Source organism: Odontomachus brunneus, unplaced genomic scaffold (assembly GCF_010583005.1).
Source record: "Odontomachus brunneus isolate Ranch 3 - 2012 unplaced genomic scaffold, Obru_v1 Obru_scaffold_222, whole genome shotgun sequence".
NCBI classification, from domain to species: Eukaryota; Metazoa; Arthropoda; class Insecta; order Hymenoptera; family Formicidae; genus Odontomachus; species Odontomachus brunneus.
Window position 1 is genome coordinate 226,207 of NW_022639672.1, and position 19,004 is coordinate 245,210.

At 37.6% G+C, this 19,004-nt stretch overlaps 1 long non-coding RNA gene across 1 annotated transcript in view; it reads left to right on the forward strand.

The window, feature by feature from the left end:
• Window positions 1-9,134: 9,134 nt before the first annotated feature.
• Window positions 9,135-19,004, forward strand: part of LOC116852395 — a 35,015-nt gene continuing 25,145 nt past the window's right edge. Inside the window, exons 1-2 of the long non-coding RNA XR_004379764.1 lie at window positions 9,135-17,798; window positions 17,880-18,724. This is a non-coding gene — a long non-coding RNA (uncharacterized LOC116852395). The remainder of the gene's footprint in view (window positions 17,799-17,879; window positions 18,725-19,004) is intronic.

The window sequence follows — 19,004 nt, forward strand, 5'->3', positions numbered from 1 at the left end:
GAGAGAGAGAGAGAGAGAGAGAGAGAGAGAGAGAGAGAGAGAGAGAGAGAAAGGGAGAGAGAGAACTTTGTTTGTTATTAATTTCTTATATACATACATCTCTACAACAATACTTATATACATTTTCATCTTGTATGCACACATATGTCGGGCTATTTAATTTTTGCGCATTGAATTTTGCGCAGATCGATACTTTATACATTGACAATTTCTATACTGACAAATACACATACATTTGTACTAGGCGCACGCGCATAACTATATAACATGCTATGAAGCAAAGCGGCTTTGCGCGTTTCGTTCAGTTCGGTTCTTTGCGTCCAACCGAACAGTCCTTCGTCAGCCCGGCTCAGCCTACTGGTATCGCTGCAGGTGACGATGACCCGAGGAGTCGATGATCTCGATCCAACTACGGCAAGCGGCCGTCCCTGCTGCTGCGGCCCAGCTCCAAGTTGCTTGCAATCTTCACGACTATATCTTCCAATAGGTATGTTAACACAGTATTTTTATTCAGATTCATTAAATTGAAATTAATTTTTTCACACTTTTTGTCTTTTTTGTACGTGTCTTTTCGTACAATTAGGGGTTAAATCGAAACCCCTTGAAGGAAATTCGATTAAATTGATTGTGAGTTTATATCTTCGAAACCGTAAGACGTTTGAAAAATGTCTCATGCAAACATTTATGGTGTTTGATGTTCTTTATAACTGTGTACTTAGATTTAAGGAGAAAATTGGATTTCTTAATATGTCTTCTATAATTATTATTGTCCTTTTGCGGTATCTTAAAATTTTTATGAGGTATAAGTTTAAAGTAAATGTTATGCTGAATTTCAACAATATATAATAATGTTACATTCCGAAATCGCATATTTCATAAATATGGCGTAAGCGTCGCGTTATAGATACGCGGTATATCCTACTATTTTGCATCATATCTGATATCGCAAGGCAAAAGAACAATGATCAGCTCTGTAGATATGAGTTTTAATTTTATAATAAGCATCTTAAAATTTCTTCAGAATTTCTGGAACATTTTTTTAAATTAATGTAGCAGATATATTTATTCTCGCGTTGACAAAATTCGTTTTATCTCATCTTGTATAAGAGACTAATGTATTATTTGATGACATACTATTTCCATTCGAAATTTTAATATACATGTATAACTATATAGATATAAATCATGTATAAATATAAGTACTTATATCTAGGAAAAGAAAAGAGTTTCCAAATTCATATTTAAATTATCTAATGATAATCTAAATTATCTAGTAATTAATTTTATCTAATGATCTAAGATGAGTAGAATATCCATCTCGTTTGATTATTTATTTCTAAAAGATACCTTATAAATACTATATTATATAGAGGCGACGCTTTAATTATTGATGATTGTATCTCATAGTAAATTCATAATTACTTGATCATTTATGGAAAATTTAATATAATTATTTATTTATTCACTTAATGTAATTTATTTCATTTTTTAATATGGAATATGTCGGGGATTGAAAAACAACAAAACAGCTAAATTCTGAGGTTATTCATCAATAACAAAACAGCTAAATTCTGAGATGTGTTCATTCTCACGCTGACGAAATACGCTTTAATGTAATTAATGTAATTAATCTCTCTTATATAAAAGATTAACATATCACTAGATGACATTATTTTCATTCGAAAATTTAAATACACATATATAACTATAAAGATATCAATCATATAGATGTATAGATATGAGTACTTATATTTAGAAAATAATAATATATATTATTATATATTATTATATATTGTTATATATTTTAGTAACTTTTTCTTCTTGAAATGAATAGAATATTCACTTACACACGTTCTATCAAGTTTTAAGATATCTTGAATATTACATATATGTGATGTGTAATTATAATTAATTGCAATATCTTATAGCAGATCCATAATTATTCGATAATGTAGGGGAATTGATTAATATTGAGTATTCCGTGATTGTCAATCAACTCGTTTTTTGAGTTAATAAGATCAAATAATGATCTGACCAATTTTTGCAAGCTTCTCATATATATATACCAATTGCGATGATACGTTAAAGAAGATGTTTCAAGTATTGTATAATAACTATTGTTAAAGTATGAGTCAAAATGTCCTAGCGACAAAATGGCTAACAATAAACGTCAATAATGTTTAATAATAAAGTACATATTCTGAATCAATAAAGGACGAAATCGATGAAGGAGTGAAACTGCCAAATTCCTCTTTGGAAGTAATACTGGCCAATTCTGCTGACATAATATTTTTCTATGATAAATATATACGAATTAATCGGTAATAAATTATAATTATTATTAACATTAATGAAATATTAATAGAGTTATTATTATTAATTACGTTATTTGATTACATACCAATAGATTTGCCACTATAAATGAAAAGAAGAGACGAAAATATCTGATCAGTTTGCAATATTTATTATATTAGATAAATCATACATAAATTAATTTTATATGTAATATATACTTAAAATATGTATTGTGTATATGTTTTCTATACATTATATAACGTAACAATATTTGCATTTCATTGAGGAATCTGGCAGTATTAGCGTTAGTTAGTGTTTTTATGTTGATTCATACTTTAACAATAGTTATTATACATTATTTGAATCATCTTCTTTAACGTATCATCGCAATTGGTATATATATATGAAAAGCTTGCAAAAATTGGTCAGATCATTATTTGATTTTATTAACTCAAAAAACGAGTCATGTTGATTGACAAATTATTTGAAAGCGGAAGGTAGTATATAACGATGGTAAATATTTTGATTAAATATGACATGTAATGCGTTTTATTACGTAACTGTTGTATACTACATTGTCTAGCGGTCTGGCTAATGAAAAATTTATTAATATACGTGAACGAACAGTAAAATAATGAAATATGTATATCTGTGAACACCATAATGGGGCCGAAAACAGCTTAAAAAAAGACTGACTAAATAATCGATGAACGTTTGCAAGCTGATAATACACTAAAAATGACGGTAACATGTTTGGGAAATGAAATGAATTTTAATCGTTCTGCTCTCTCGCGAATCGACCTTCCATTCAGGATGTGGCCTTATCATTTTTATTTCAAAATTTTAAATTTTCGTAAAAGAAAAGATCTGGATATATTTACGCGTACGTATCATCAAATGATATATAATTCTCTCATAAAAATTATACGATTTTCTTCTGCTGTACACGGAGAAAATATTGTAGTAAAAGTTACAACAAAATTTTTGTAATCTTGTAACATACAAAAATATGACCGAATTACTACATTGAGGGAAAAATTATCTTAAAATCAACAGATATTTTTTTTATGGGTGCCATTAACATATTTATTTAAATCTGAATTCTCTTTATTTAAACCAAATATTGTTTACTTAAATCAGGTAAACAATATTTGATTTAAATAAAGAGAATTTAGATTTAAGTAAATATGTTAATGGCACTCATAAAAAAAATATCTGTTGATTTTAAGATAATTTTTCCCTCAGTGTATATATACGCTCAAAAAATGTTATGTACTTTTGATTCTTTGCTACAAAATTATTATAATTACTTGTTTCAAAAGTTTTTTATATCTTATATTCGGTAGATCGTAAACTTTACTATTTCAACAGTTAATATATTTCTATTTCTACGCTTGATATTACAATTTCACTATAATCCGATTTCATAAGAAACGATGTAAAAAAAGCAATATAGTTTTAATGTAAATTTTACCACAATAATTTTTCCGTGTACAGTTAGAATGTTTATTATAAAATAAGAACTCATGTTTCTCGAGATTTATGATCGTTCTTTCGCCTTGCGGAATCCGACGTGATACAGAATAACAGGACACAGCGCGCATCTGTAGCGCAGCGCACACCGCATCGCGTAACGCGATGTGGTGCTTTTGTACCATATTTACCAAATATGCGATTTCGGAAATCAACATTATTATCTATCGTTGAACTCAACGTAACATTTTCAGCATAACATAGTACCTCATGAGAATTCCAGAACTCAAACTGGAACTCAAACCAAAATTCGTACCAACAATGCATGTCGTTTTTAATAAAAAAAATCCGCTATCATTATCCACAATTTCCTGTTTTTCAAGCCATTGTTGGCTTCTGCATTTTGTAAAATAACTTATCTCTTGAATCGATCGCTCGAAAAATTCTTGCACGCACTTCCAATGTATAATAACTGTGAGGATATACTGACGATGGTAGCTTGCTGTCGTGTAAATGTCCTTAAAGTAAAAATCAAAATATGCAAAAATTAATACCGCCAGATCGGCCAATGGATTACCAGTGTTATTACTTTAAATAATATGCGGAAATAATATATATAATATATAATTTATGTAAAAATTTATTATATATAAAATAAATTTTGTATGATTTATCTGATGTAACATGTTGCACTCCGATCAGTTGTTTTCGTATTTGCCTTTGAACTCCAATGGCGGACCTGTCAGTATATAATAATATAATAATTATTATAACATTATTAATATCAGCGATGTTAATAATAATAATTTATCAACAGACATTAATTCATACATCTTTGTCATAGGGAAAAGTCACGTGAACAGGACGTGCCAGTCTTGTTTGCAAAGGGAAATTTAGTAGCTTTACTGCCTTGTCGATTTTGATCATTATTGCTTTTAATTCCGAATATTTGCGTCGAAGAGACTTGAAAATGTTCATTTTAGAGATTTTGCATCATAAATTACCGATTACCGTATACGATACTTTTTGTTTAGACCAGAAATGATCGAAAAACAAGAATTTGTTTCTTTTTCTGAATCCCCTCACGACGCGAGCGACATATGGACAATTTATCAATTTTCAAACAAGAACTTATATGTTGTTCTTAACAGATCTAAGCTTTAACTTAAGCGAGTTTCCGTTAAAAGTTCATGCAAATATCCTCTCGCACGAGTACAAATTTACGTTCTTGTATCAGCCATATCAGAGCATTCGCCGTAGGGGAATGCCATTCTTGGCGGGTCAACGATACTTCGTTGAAGAGAACAGTGAGGAGCACAATTTATGTTTCGTCAACAATCTGCGACACGCGTTTGAGAAGAACGCGAAATTCTTGTTGACTCACGATCGATGTGGTCTATGAAGACAAAGTTACTACTGAGTTTCGTAAACTTCTCGTAAGCAGCTACGCGCAAAGCTACGCGCATAGTTTCGTGAATTTGAAGCGATTTTTTTAACGCCGTTAAAAATGTTAAGTTTGCGCGTCAGCCGTTTTTTAAAACATCTCAAGTGCGAGAGATATTGTCTTAAAATTTAAATTTCAACTGATTATTTCATCTTTAATTTAAATGGACATTTAAATTCAATAAAAAAAGGAGACAAGCGGATAGCAGGATAGTATAAGTACTTGGAAGTGTTATCCTCTCGGTATTATATAATAATCACTTGATTCGGCAATGTCACTAATACGAAAGCTTTCCGACTTTAATGACGCTCACGGCAGAGAAAGTGATAAATTATACACGAGGTTTATTAACCCGTTGAAATACGGTAGTTTCACGAGGTTATCTATTAATTTCACAAGAATCTCTTGGTTTGTCATTCTAGACATGCGACATGAATATTTTATTAGAATTCGAGTTTTGAAGGTTTTGTGCTTCAAAGGGTTAAGCCGTTTTCCATTACAGGGACAAAAGCCTTTTAGCCGACGTACGTGATATAAAGGACGAATTCGAGGTTTCAACTCTGTCGCGAATATTCGTCGTGCTTGGAGGCGTTTGCTTCGTGAATATTTTTCGCTTATTAAGAACTCGTCGTGGAGAATAATATGCCCAGTCAATTTGAACTCATTATGAAAAAAACATTAATCCCTGACACGTACATATACATACATAATTAATCGTGTTAATTGTCTAGAAAATTCTGCCCGCGAGTAAGTTACGAGTAGAACTCCCTCGTTCAGCGTGCGCATATAATACTACATACAATTAATTCACAATTAATTAACGCGCGGACGGTGAGACACGTTTGTCAGACCTCTCGAGGGGGGGATAGCGATTTCGTGGTATCGAATCTATGCGACGCACCCCGAGGACTTGCGTCAGCTTCAGGTTCACATAACAAAGCCGAGTACTACAAACGCGTTTCGCAGTCCATCGCGTCGATCAATTACGGCAGGACAGACGGTGAATTTTTGGTGACAAGATTGAATTCATGCTAATGACACGGACACCTGCGGCTAAAACAGGTCAGCTGTAATAACACGTTGGCCTCGAACAAAGTCTGACGCCGCATCCTCACGATAAATTAAGTGATGAGCATATCCCCGTATTATTATATAACCATTTGATGCAAAACAGATCGATATCGCGGCAAAACGAGCTACGTCGATAAGAAAGAGAAGTCAAAGGAACGCATCATCAATTATACGATTTATAGCTACATTTAATGTAATAATCTTTAGGTGTATGGAAGCTAGTCGCAGGGTTTTATTTGCGAGATTAATTTCTTTTTCGGTAAGATAATAATGTTGAGGCAAGAAATTGTTAAATGATATGCAATAATGGAAGGATGGGGAATCATTGATTTAATTTAGAATAAAACAGAGTCGGTCAAACGATAATCGGTTAAACGAAGTTGCCCAACGTACAGGATGTTGCACTTACATACAAGTCAGTACGACGGGTTGCCTCGTCGGCAGGCGCGCTTTCTTTCCTATGAAGTTTACTGCGTTCAATCGCGCGCGTGATAATTTCGCCAAGGTCTACTATGACACGGTACGCGTGCCTGCCGACGAGGCAACCCATCGTGCTGACCTGTATGTAAATGCAACACCCTGTACATTAGGACAGGAGAGATTTTGGCTGGTGCAATATATCGTAATGTATTATTATCCTCCAAAAAGAAATTAATCTCGCAAATAAAATCCCGTGACTAGCTCTTATAGGCTTAAAAAATATTAAATTTAATGTAGTTATACATTTACAGAGCTATATTTCTCTATTGTTTAGTATACGCGATTTCTGTTATGTTTCCAGAGGGAATGATTTTTCTTTTAATTAGTAACAATGAAATGGTACATATGAGCCGCACTGCGAGGTTTTCCGAAATCAGTCGTCTTCGGCGACGAGCGACGGGATATTTTTGAACGTTTCGAGTGTTTGAATCGCTGCGAGAGTTTATTACGAAATCCTCTTGTCGCGATCTTGCATTAATACTGTCTCCAATTGCAATCTGATGTGCTCAAATGAGATATTCTCTGCGTCGAAAACTATCGCAAAGCGCGTCACGGCTTCGATAAAGGGCGATACAAGATCCAGCGTTATCAGTGTCCTTTTGGCTGCCACAATCGCTCTCCGAGAAGGATCATACGGTCATACAAACACCCGATCTCCATTTGAAAACTTAGAATTAACCGAAAATCGAATTTCGGCTGTCACACTCTCATGCAATTTTGATACGAAGTTCCCAAACGCAGGGCCATTTTTACACCAAACATTCAGGCTTGCCTTCTTCGCTTCTGTAAACAACCGCGCAAAATTTCATTCCGAATTCCATCATAAATTTGATTTGAACTCGCCGCACCTAGAACGCCTCGGCAAATTGATCCTGGGAGACGCGAGACGTCAGCAATAATAATTCACCTCGCAGTCGAGTTGCACAAATCCAAGCTCAGTTGCGTGGAAACCGCGCGATCGGCGGAACTGACGGCGGCGAAAGCTCGTTGTCAACAAAATGAGAAGTTTATTACAATTTAATTGCTCGAACAGAGGGGAAATATCAAAGCGTGTTCTCTCGTATAATAGAAAAAAACGAGCCATGCGCTCTTGCCTCATCCAATATCCAATAAACTCGGACACTCGAACGTAATTAAACGCAAACGCGTCGCCGCGGACGCAGGTATCATACATACGAGGCAATATCGAGACGAATCAACACGTCCGAGAATTGCTAAAAAAAGAACGAAGCTTTTTCTGTTTTTCCATTATAATTCACCGATCGGACGGGGAGCCCACATAAAAGGCCAACTTCGACAGCAATAAATGCCCGCGCACAATAACAGATTACTGAAATAAAAGAACGATTGGCGACATATATCTGCTCTTTGATATTACATTATATGGCAGAATCGTGAAATACTTCTCTTGCAGCGTTTCCATATCGCAATCAAAGTTCAAATATCACGCGAATTACTTCAATTACAATTTTCATAAATTCTCATGCCGCGAGCTTCGCCTCCCGCGGCTATAAGTGGTTATTAGTTCTCTTTATAAGCGTATATCCATTATGTATATGCCAATCCTTTTTATACATATTCTCTACCTCTGCAAAAATTTTTTTACCGTGGGAGATACCGTCTGTAAAATATGAGAAACCTGGAAAGGAACGGGCGGAAATGAAAAGAGGAATAAGAGAGAGAGAGAGAGAGAGAGAGAGAGAGAGAGAGAGAGAGAGGGAGGAAAAGAGAGAGAGATCGTTAGAAGTTAAGTTAGAAGGAAAATCGTGAGAATTATTCAATCATATTTTTGCAGTTAAATACACACAAAAATAGAGTTGCAATTGCAAGTGAGACAAGAAGTCCGCTAGAATTATCAATATAGATTAAAAAGATTTGCAACGTGTACTGTTGGTAAAGTTTTAATTTCGACAGTTATTACGTGGGAAAACAAACAGCTGCGAATGTCGTGATTTATTCCACTCATCGTTTCATGCGCAGTGGACAGTAACGATTGTTTGAACGGAATCTATATGGCGTTTAACACTAAAAGATTAGAAGTTCATGTAGCGAATATAGCCAAATATCGCGTCGTGTTCGAATGCAAATACGACTAACACTTGATTTTTTCGGTAGCGAATGGAAATATTCGAGGCTTCTCTGAGCAGGTCGAGTAGAAGATCACACGGGGAAAAGAGATATGGTGCAAATAATCAGAAATATTTAGTTGCGAGCAGCATAGTTGCATCACCATAGTCATCTTCGTGTAATCCCTTAGGAAAAATTACTTTAAGTTGTTCAAATTAACTTAAAGTTGCTTAAAATTACTTAAAGTTATTTATAGTTAACTATAAATTTATTTCTTATGCATTTTTGTTGTACTTGTTGATGATAGGAGTGAGAACATTAAAAAGCTATAAATTGCCCGTGAAAAGTGGATCTCAAAGTGGACCAAAATGAAAAAATGTGACCTAAATATTTTTTGTACTTCTACATTTGTGCCAGATTAGAAAGAAATCGGAGTATACCTTTTGAGTAAGTTTATTTATCAGTTATTTTGTCACATTGACTACGTCAATATAGTTGCGCGAATTCGAAATTTGTGAATCCTTTTGACCTCGATATTCCATTTAAAACTCATTTCGATATTCTGAAGTCTATATCAACCTGTTTCGATTCTATTTAATCTACTTGTTTTGACGAGAAATCCTCTTTAGAACCTATAAATAGTATTTTATACGTTTCATTCACAAGAGGCGCTGAGTAGGATCTCAGTTTCTGTGTGTGTTACACATATTGCTCTTTACACATACATTAGAATACACAGATGTTAGAAAGGTCGAAAGGTTAAAAGGTCGTAGGACTAAAATTTCAACTCGAATATGACGACTAGAAATTTCGACCAGAGATCGTTTGGATTGGCATTTACCATGAATACACTCTGATTGGACCAAACAAATATGTCGCTGTTATAACGTCAATAACTCAGCAATTGTTCTGTAGTTGGGACAACCACATAATTTGTTGTTCCGTAGTTTACTGTCGAGTTTAATTGGCACCAATTAGACTTATGCACGAATCAACCAAACCGTTTTCCCCGTGTACTCTGACAGATGCTCGAGCAATCGTTGTTCGCGTTTTTCGCGTACGATCGAAGAGCAAGAGAGCCAAACAAAACAATTGCAGGATACTCGCTTGTACTTCTGACGACACCGCGCAAATTACGAGGTGATTTCCATAATTGCCTTTATGTCGCGTAACGAGTGGTCGTGCTCGTTTGCGCTCGATAAATCTTTCATTACCTTAACAACGCGCGCCACGATGCGACTTTTGCAAAGCTGCTTTTGCCCAAGGGTACTTGAATTTTTCTTCTACTTATTTTTGAATGCGCCTCACAGTCCCGCGATACCGTACGCGATACGTCACGTTTTCTCTCCTCACCATAGCAACCGTGAAAATTCCTCTTTCAACTAGGATTCTATCGGTCTTCGCTGCGGAGTTACCGCCTCGGGCGCTGCGTCTCTATTCACCAAACAAAGGATGTGTATTGAGAGTGGACGTCAAGTACAGGAAACAGTAACCCTTATAAAGTTGAAGTAACTTTTGCCGGATCAAACGGTCGATCGACGCTAGATTATAACTGCCGATTCTTCCCTAATCCTTTCGTGCGAAAGGAAAGGAAGGGTTACTGCTCGCGTTACGCGCACACGAAGTCAAAGATCAAACAGCACCGAGTGTCAAACGCACTTGCTTATTCAGCGATTTCAGAATATCGAAACTACAGACGAGATAATTCCGTTGGCTTGTACAAAAATTCCAATTTTCCGCGTAAGATTTTTCCAGGTTTCTCATCCGCATAATATTATCTCCGTATTGAAACGTTTCACGGTAAGCGGAAAATAAATTGGTGCTCGCCGGTGTTTGTTTTCCCAGAGTGCGTTGATTTTGAATCTTTCCGTTTTCCGGAAAATCGTTTTAAAATTAAGCGCGTCGGAAATAGACCTTGTGAAATTAAATTTGTGCAATTAAGGCCTCTATTCCGCGCGTTCGTGCAAATTGTGCTAATAATGTGCGCTTTGAAGATATGAAATTGGAGAGAATTTTTTGTTGAGTACACACCATTGATCGCGCGGACATAATCCTACCAAAGCGCGCCTGGCCTGCCACCCGTGTGGCTTTCCCGATGGATTTCACTATGCCGAGTACATCAGTGGGCAATCAAGAGGGATTTAAAATTCGTGGCTCCACCAATGTGCTTTAGTTTCACTTGTGTTCCGTCCATGCCTCTATAGAAACGATCATTCGCTCGTATTCACGTAAAATTCTTGATTTTAGCACACTTAAACTGACCAGCTCGAATCTTTCCGCGGACTTGCATAACGAGTCACATTTTTCCACAAGCCACACGCAACATACACGGAGAGAGAATATTTAATATTTTTTTTCGGTTAGATTAGACTATCAGAAACGCAGCAAATCCTTTAATAGTAAATTTCAATTTCCGCCTAAAAATCAATAGCTTGTATAAAACTGAATAAAACTGAAGAATAAGAAGTTACTGCAGAATATCTCGATCTACTACATCGGTTAAAAAATTCGGCAACAATTCTTACTATAAATTACTTTCTGTGCAAAACAATCGTCCGAAGAGTTAAAAGTCGTAGAAATTTGTTCTGCTCGTCAATTTCTTTCATATATCCGCGTTAATCCAAATTATGCTTTGAAAAGCGGTGCTCATTAAAAAAGAAATTCGTTTATTCGTCAGCCTTTATTACATATCAACCAGAGATTTGCGTTTCCTCGCGATCTTAAAATTTGGTATTCCGATTTTATTTCGATACTAGAGATGGAGTCGCGGGTCTCAAATGTCCTGATTGTCTCTCGGTGCGACGAAAATCGTCGCGTAGCTGGCCGGCCAGACGTGACCCGGTATGTTTACATCGTAATTGTGCGACCAACAGTATATATTCAATAAAAATTTCCTCCGACTCTGCCCGTGGGATTTATACGCGACGTACACCGAGCTTTTGTTAACATTGATTTACATTACCACACAGTGCGAGCGTGCGCGCGTGAGTATGCATATGAAACGTAGATATGGCAAGCGCAAGTATGCGCAAATACGGCGGGGCAATGAATGCGAGCGCATTCTCGCAAATTATACCATAAACTCCTCTCACGTAGCGTAGATATTATACAAAAGGCGGACCGTATGGGTTACGGCGTTCCGTGCGAGGCGCCACGGCGCTAGACGAGGGTGTAGCGTACAACAATTATTAGTGACGCTTCGCTTGGTTGCCCCCAAACTTCGCCCTCTTCATACCCCTCTTTCTACACCCTCTCGATAGGACTAAAGTTACTCGTGTTCTTGGCGCGCGACATCGCCGGTGACTGGCGTAATGGCAAATTAATCGGCTAAGTCAAGCGCTTTGATCGATGTGAATAGCCTGTCCTTTATGCGGGCACATGGTGCGGCTTATGTATGCAATTATACAGATTAGATCGCTGCCATTGCTCATTAAGGCAGGATAACGTGGTGCCGGAAACGCATAATACGCTTTACGCACTTCTCCTTATTGTTCAGAGGGGTATCAGGTTAGTATTTCGGATAATTACGTGTCGACGCATAAATCGTTACACGCGCTCGTGCATACGCCGAGAGGAAAGGACGACGAGCCCGACGAACGTTCCAGTCTCGCGTGGGAGGCGTAAAAATGCATAGCGCAAACAACCCGTCCCCTGGTCGGGCGCTGAGTGAAGCTATTTGTAAGGCTATTTGTATTTACGGAGGGAATTGGAAATCGTTTGCTCGAACGATAAATACGCAATAACGAGCGACTGTGCGTTCTATTCGCTCTTGTTTCCACGTCGATCCCACATCGGATGTTATGAGAAAGTCTCGTGAACAGTAGTCGTAATAAAAATAAAATAAAATGATAGAGAGAGAGAGAGAGAGAGAGAGAGAGAGAGAGAGAGGGATGCGCGTCTACGAATTTTCCGTTTAAATTTCCCTTCGCCCGTGCTTCTAATTTCGCAGCGGATTTTTGTCAATGTCGTTAACATGCAGTTGTTAATAACTTCATCTGAAATATATCGCAAGTCGATTTTTACTTTGATCATACGGATCCTTTGTAGATTCGATGCCACCCGTCCTTGGTCATTTGCCGTTTTGTTCTACAAAGAGGCGCGCTCTGATACCTGATTGTTTTAAAGTTCATCGACCGCGCTTTTGCTTCGCTTCCAGATTCCAGTAAAGGCGAGGCAGCATAAACAGTCGACATCACGTACACACAAACACCTATTACAATTCCAATTACAATTTCTATCTTCTCGGTTCCTTCGTGTTTTGAAAATATGAACGACAGGAGGCAGAGCGTCGGGAATGGTATTGTTGTTTGAGAAACATTTTCACTCGTGTGTACCGCGCGAGAGAGCGCAGAACGGATCGGGCTTTCGCAATGCCGATATTACGCCGTAGGAAAGTTAGGATATTTCAGCCATTGCCTTCTGGCGTATCGGTGGTACGAACGATTCACGGGACGTAGAGCGCATCAATATCTGGAATTCATACTACTAGAGAACGTTTACCTCTGCTCTGTGAAATCTGATTCGAATTACATAGCAAGCATGGGCGTCGGTGTGGTAAAATGAGAAGCGGGGGTTGACCGGCACCATTTGAGTGCCGTGGAGAGCGAGCACGGTCCTTCATTTCGTGGGTGGGAAAAGCGTGGAGAGAACGTTGTCGCGCGCGTTTCTCATGTATCGTGATACCTGTTCGTCACTATAGAGGCCGACGGGGAATTTGTTTCAAAGAGCTGATAAAATACTTTACGCCAACCTTTAATTCTATATCAGTCTCGATAAAATTGCCACGAGAACAATAAGATTACGAACGTTGTTTGCTCGCGAAGGACACTCGAGTGAAGCGGCATTCCTATGCGCGAGCACATCGTGAAAAACGTCCGGTTACCGTCCATCGCGGGAAATGATGCGGAATTAGCGAAAAGCGACTGGTAAACAGCAATAGCACGCTATTACCGGAAAGATTTAATTTGCCCTGCAATGCATCATAAGCCGTCTGCTGGTGCTGGTTAATCTGCGAGAGCGCCGAGCACGTACTTCATTATCGCTAATGGCACACTATTCTTGAGAATATAATTTGCATCGCTTCATACGCAACTGATTCGATCCCGATGATGCGATGGAAAATGCGTCGCTGCGCTTTCATCATATATTCTCCCCCTAAGTAGAATTTTTAACGATCGTTTTCGCAATTTAGTGCATCATGCGCGCGCTGTGCAAGCTGTGTCACGCCACGTTTATGCGCTTCGTGTATTAGCTTTTGCGCGAAAATAATATATGTAGTAAAAATGATCTGAAAATAATATTTCTCTTTTCCTCCGTAAGGCTGGACCGAATACTGAGACTGTACCATAAATTATTACAGAGGTAGCACATATCTCACGGTCTTTTTGATATGCGATATAAGAAACGTCCAAATGATTACAAGAATTTCTCAGTAACAAGTCAAACGTGAGACTTTTAATACAAATATATTGTATATAATTTCAATCGTATTCTCTTAAAATGAATCAGTGAAACATCATTGAAAGCAGTAAATATACACTGATTTGCAGCTATAAGTACAGCACTGAAACGGCTCAGTGTTATACTTATAACTGATATTAATGACTATTCACGAATTCACTTTAAGAGAATAATGCACAATTTCAATAATAGATATATAATTCTGCGCGGCAAAATCGCACGAAATTTTGTGTTATATTTACCGCAACATTTCCTCCGGGCGCACAGCTTGTACCGAGCTATCAAATTTATCGTGAAAAATCCCCCGAACCAGGAAGCAACGCTAGGCATCGCTTTTTTCATCGAACGTTCATATATAGCGCCAAATATCGAACGCGTATACGAGGCTTACCCCTTAGAGTACCGTAGGCGTACATATTTGATCGACGAGAACCGTCGCTGTCGCCCACGGGCGTATAAAATGGAAACGATCAGACGAGCATCCAGGCGTACGGAACGCTCCGCACTGCTCCACTAGTATTCTAAGGGTAAACGGCCCTGAATATCCCCGGTGATGCCTACATCACTTGCCGAACGGAATCAACGCCACCCCGCGAGAGCATCGTGTCTTGTTGCCAATTGCCGTGTTAGATTAATTTTGAATCACGTAATTACTACGTTGGCGACGGTTTGCCTCCGACAAATAACAACATGTAGTGTTGCACTCTGCGTTATTAGCGAAACGAACATTGCCTTGATTAATACGTTCGCTCGTTAGTTCCTATCGTAATTGGCAGATACTGCCGTCAATTAGCAGACTATCGAATGGCAAAAGCTGGCAAAAGCGCGACAGGCTATCTCGAGTGGAAAAACGAAACGGCGCATTTTCCTCTCTTCTTCGGACGCTTCGCGACTCCCGAGAATCAAAGCGGCAAAGGATCAACCGATGAAACGTCAATTTCGTTCCTTTGGTTTGCACACAACGTTAGCAATTACATCCCGCTTCTTCAGCCTGAAGCGCGGGGTCCGCAGCATACGCAGAATAAAGCACAAAGCGAATTAATAGGTACAAAGGCACACTAATGCTGGATATTGTCCGATCTCGCATGCATGGAATGCATTTCCAACCGGTCGGAAATTTCGTTGGAAAACGTAACCATGTCAAATTAGTCGGGTTACGCGCTTGAAAGCACCGCGACTCACGTTGCTTACGTCTCCGCCGCGCGAGGTGCATACTAAATAAGAAATATACCGTGCGGATTTTTTTCACACACTGTGTTCGCGCAGCATCAGACCGAGCGTGTAAAAAAGCCGCGAATCAGACAATCCCTGCAAGTTACTTCGCGTTATAAGTTATTTCATTACATATTTACCACGCACCGGCACACGCGGAGAGTGTCGAGCCAACATATATACATACGCGCGCTCCTCGCTCCCGCACATCCGTGAAAGATTACAACCCCATGTATACCGGGTCCCGCTCTGGCGCGCTCGCGCGCGTTAAATCCGCCGCTTTGGTGTTTAATTCCGTTCATTGTGGTGTACGTGAAACGACGTTGCGTATGAAACATTTAAATGCACACTTTGGCGAATTTATTGCACACGACGGCTCTCCCGTATCATCCAACGCGGTGAAATAATAAAAAAGGCTAAAAAATCAAACGCCAGCTCATGTAGCCCGACTGCCGCACGTAAAAGTGCGCCTCGGCTCGGGTAACCCGATGGTGAACGCGTCAGTTGATGCCTTGATAAAAAAGGCTGGACATATTTTGTTTGATTTTGTTTCGTTCTTTTTACATGTATAAAGCACAAAGGGAGAGACGCCGATAGGGCGACCAGGAATTTGTGAATTTTTCGTTCGAGTGTCATACGCGTTCGGGCTCGCAACACGCATGTTTCCAACGTATCGAAGGGGAAAGAGGGAGGGGGAGAGAGAGGGAAAAACGGGGAGAAAGAGAAGGCAGCAAAAGAGATTGCGAGAAAAAAATATGATAACTTGACATCACGATCCGATATTTCGCATTGTGCAGTCGATGTCGATCCTCCAGGGCCTATGAATCCTATTATAAACTTTACGTTTCTCAATTGAGCAAAAGTTATAATTTTTCCGAACTCTTTGATGTCAACCGCAATGCACGAGGGAGTTCTCCGTAGATATATGGCAGAAGTCGGAAAGTCCATGAAAAAAAGATGAAATCCTCGTTAACATTAATCTCATTCTTTATTAACAGAACAATAATAATCTTTTGATGTTTAAAGAAATAAAAATACAAGATGAATAAGATTACAATAAAAGCAAAAAAAGAAAAAAAAAACTATAAAAAAACTATAAAAAACTAAAAAAATAAAAACTAAAAAACAAACAGGTAAATATACTTAGGAGACTCCGATGACCTTGTCTATTATATATATTATCAAGGACACCCTTATGAGTAATATTCAAGAGGTTTTAACAGTCGTTCATTGTTTATTAGAAAGTTATTAACAAAAGAATTTTTATAAATAGAACGTAATTTTTCGACACCGTGTACATATTTAAAGAGTCAACATGTGCTAAACACATGCTATACACATGCTATATACAAATATATTTACTACATTTCAAACCTTATTTCTCTGTTTTGATTTCTTCGTTTAAATATATAAGATATTCTTACTTAGAATGCTTTGCTCAGTGTTATTATTCTTAGTCACTGTCTTGTGGTGTAGCCAGTCAATTACTTGGATTTCAACAGAGTTTCGTGGACTTCGAAAATGTATTTACACGAATTTATTCATATGACTTACAATTTCGAATCTTTGTGGAATTCCTTGTATGAAAAAAAGTCGTTTGCAATAAAATAATGTGTCCTAGGTGTCAGAATATATTAAGAATAGTTAAGACTTGTGAAAATCATGTTTTACACTGTACGAAGAAATATTACAAAGTCAGAGGTCAAAAGCGGCAGAGAGTAACGTGCAAAGAAGGCAGCAAAAGAGATAGCGAGAAAAAATGATAACTTGACATCGCGATCCGATATTTCGCATTGTGCAGTCGATATCGATCTTCCACGTGTGTGTGTACCCTATTATAAACTTTACTTTCTCGATCGAGCAAAAGTAGTAATTTTTCCGAACTCTTTGTCGTCAACCGCAATGCACGAGAGAGTTCTCCGTAGATATATGGCAGAAGTCGGAAAGTCCATGAAAGAAAGATAAAATCCTTGTTCTCATTCCTTATTAACAAAATAATAATAACCCCTGATATTACAAAAGTTACAAAAAAAAAACAAAAATAGAAAAAGATGAACAAGATTTCAGTAAAAACAAAAAAAGAAAAAAACTATTAAAAACAATTGCATTATTGCAATTTTAAAATTAGTATTCTATGGAATATGGTTTGAACGAATGCATATGGATCTGACTAAAATTTTCTGTTTTATCAGATATTTTCTAATAATGCAGCACCACGGCGCGCGCGGACATAAAATCTTAATGAATGAATTGCAAATAAATGGTCAGTATCGATTGGACAAATTTTTGTCGACAAGTGAGTAATATTATATTGCTTATGTTACTTATTTACACTTTTATAAATTAATATTGTATTAATTCGCTAAATCATTTTTAGTTAATTCAACAATAGATTGTAAACGAACAAAAGCCAATTGGCGGAGAAAGCAAAATTGTCGAATTAGATGAAGCAAAAACAGGCAAAAGAAAATATAATACCGGACACATAATTAGAAGTCAATGAGTATTCCGTACTGAACGCGATACGAAGAAAGTTTTTGTTTTGCTTGTGCCAAATCGATGTGTTGACATTCTTTTATCTATTGTTAAAAGATATGTAGCACCTGTTATACATACAAACAAGTGGCAGGCGTATGATATTTTACGCAATTGTGAAAATTACACACATTATACAATCAGTTATACGATCAATTTCGTTAATCCAGAAAGGGGTTGAGTTAGTTTTTTGGGGAGGAGATGCAGGGGGAGGGATTATGCCATCAATGCGCATATATGTATATTGTTTATCTATTTCAACGTACAGTGTATATAAAAATTATATTCAATTGATAAAAATTTGATATTAATAACTTTTTAATAAACAATTAGCGACGACTAAAACCTTTTAAATATTACTCAGGAGGATGTTCTTGATAATATATGCAACAGGCAAGGTCATCGGAGGTGGGTCCCCTAAACAGCACATTTACCAAATAAAAAACAAAAAAAACTATAAAAAAAAACAAATGATCATCATATGCTTTGTTTGGCCTCCGGATGGTGCCGCATCCTTCATAGATTTGTTTACAACGGCATCACGGCCGAAAGCCACATCAAGTACCACCACAGCGCGGAAATCTGAAACATCGAGTCATCGATATTATCAACAATGCTGTCAATATGCCGAGGCCAAGTTTTCATTTCGACGTATTTCGCATAAGAGCTGCACAGCGACATCAAAAAGTATATAATTTTATTAAAATTATGACCCCCCCCCTCCTTGAGTAGGGCTGAGAAATCTTGCCCCGAACGCACTAACGTTTTTCCTCTTCCACTTCGCACACAGAGACGCTTTGTCTGTCATGTGTCTACGCGCCGGCCTAGTTGATGCGCCGAGTGAGAGAAAGAATATCATTCCGTCTTTCTCGCTCCGACTCCGCAGCACGCAATCAAGCTTGTTTAATTCTTTCTCCGTGCATCTGAGTCATGGTCGCGAGTATGATCACTATATATATATATATAC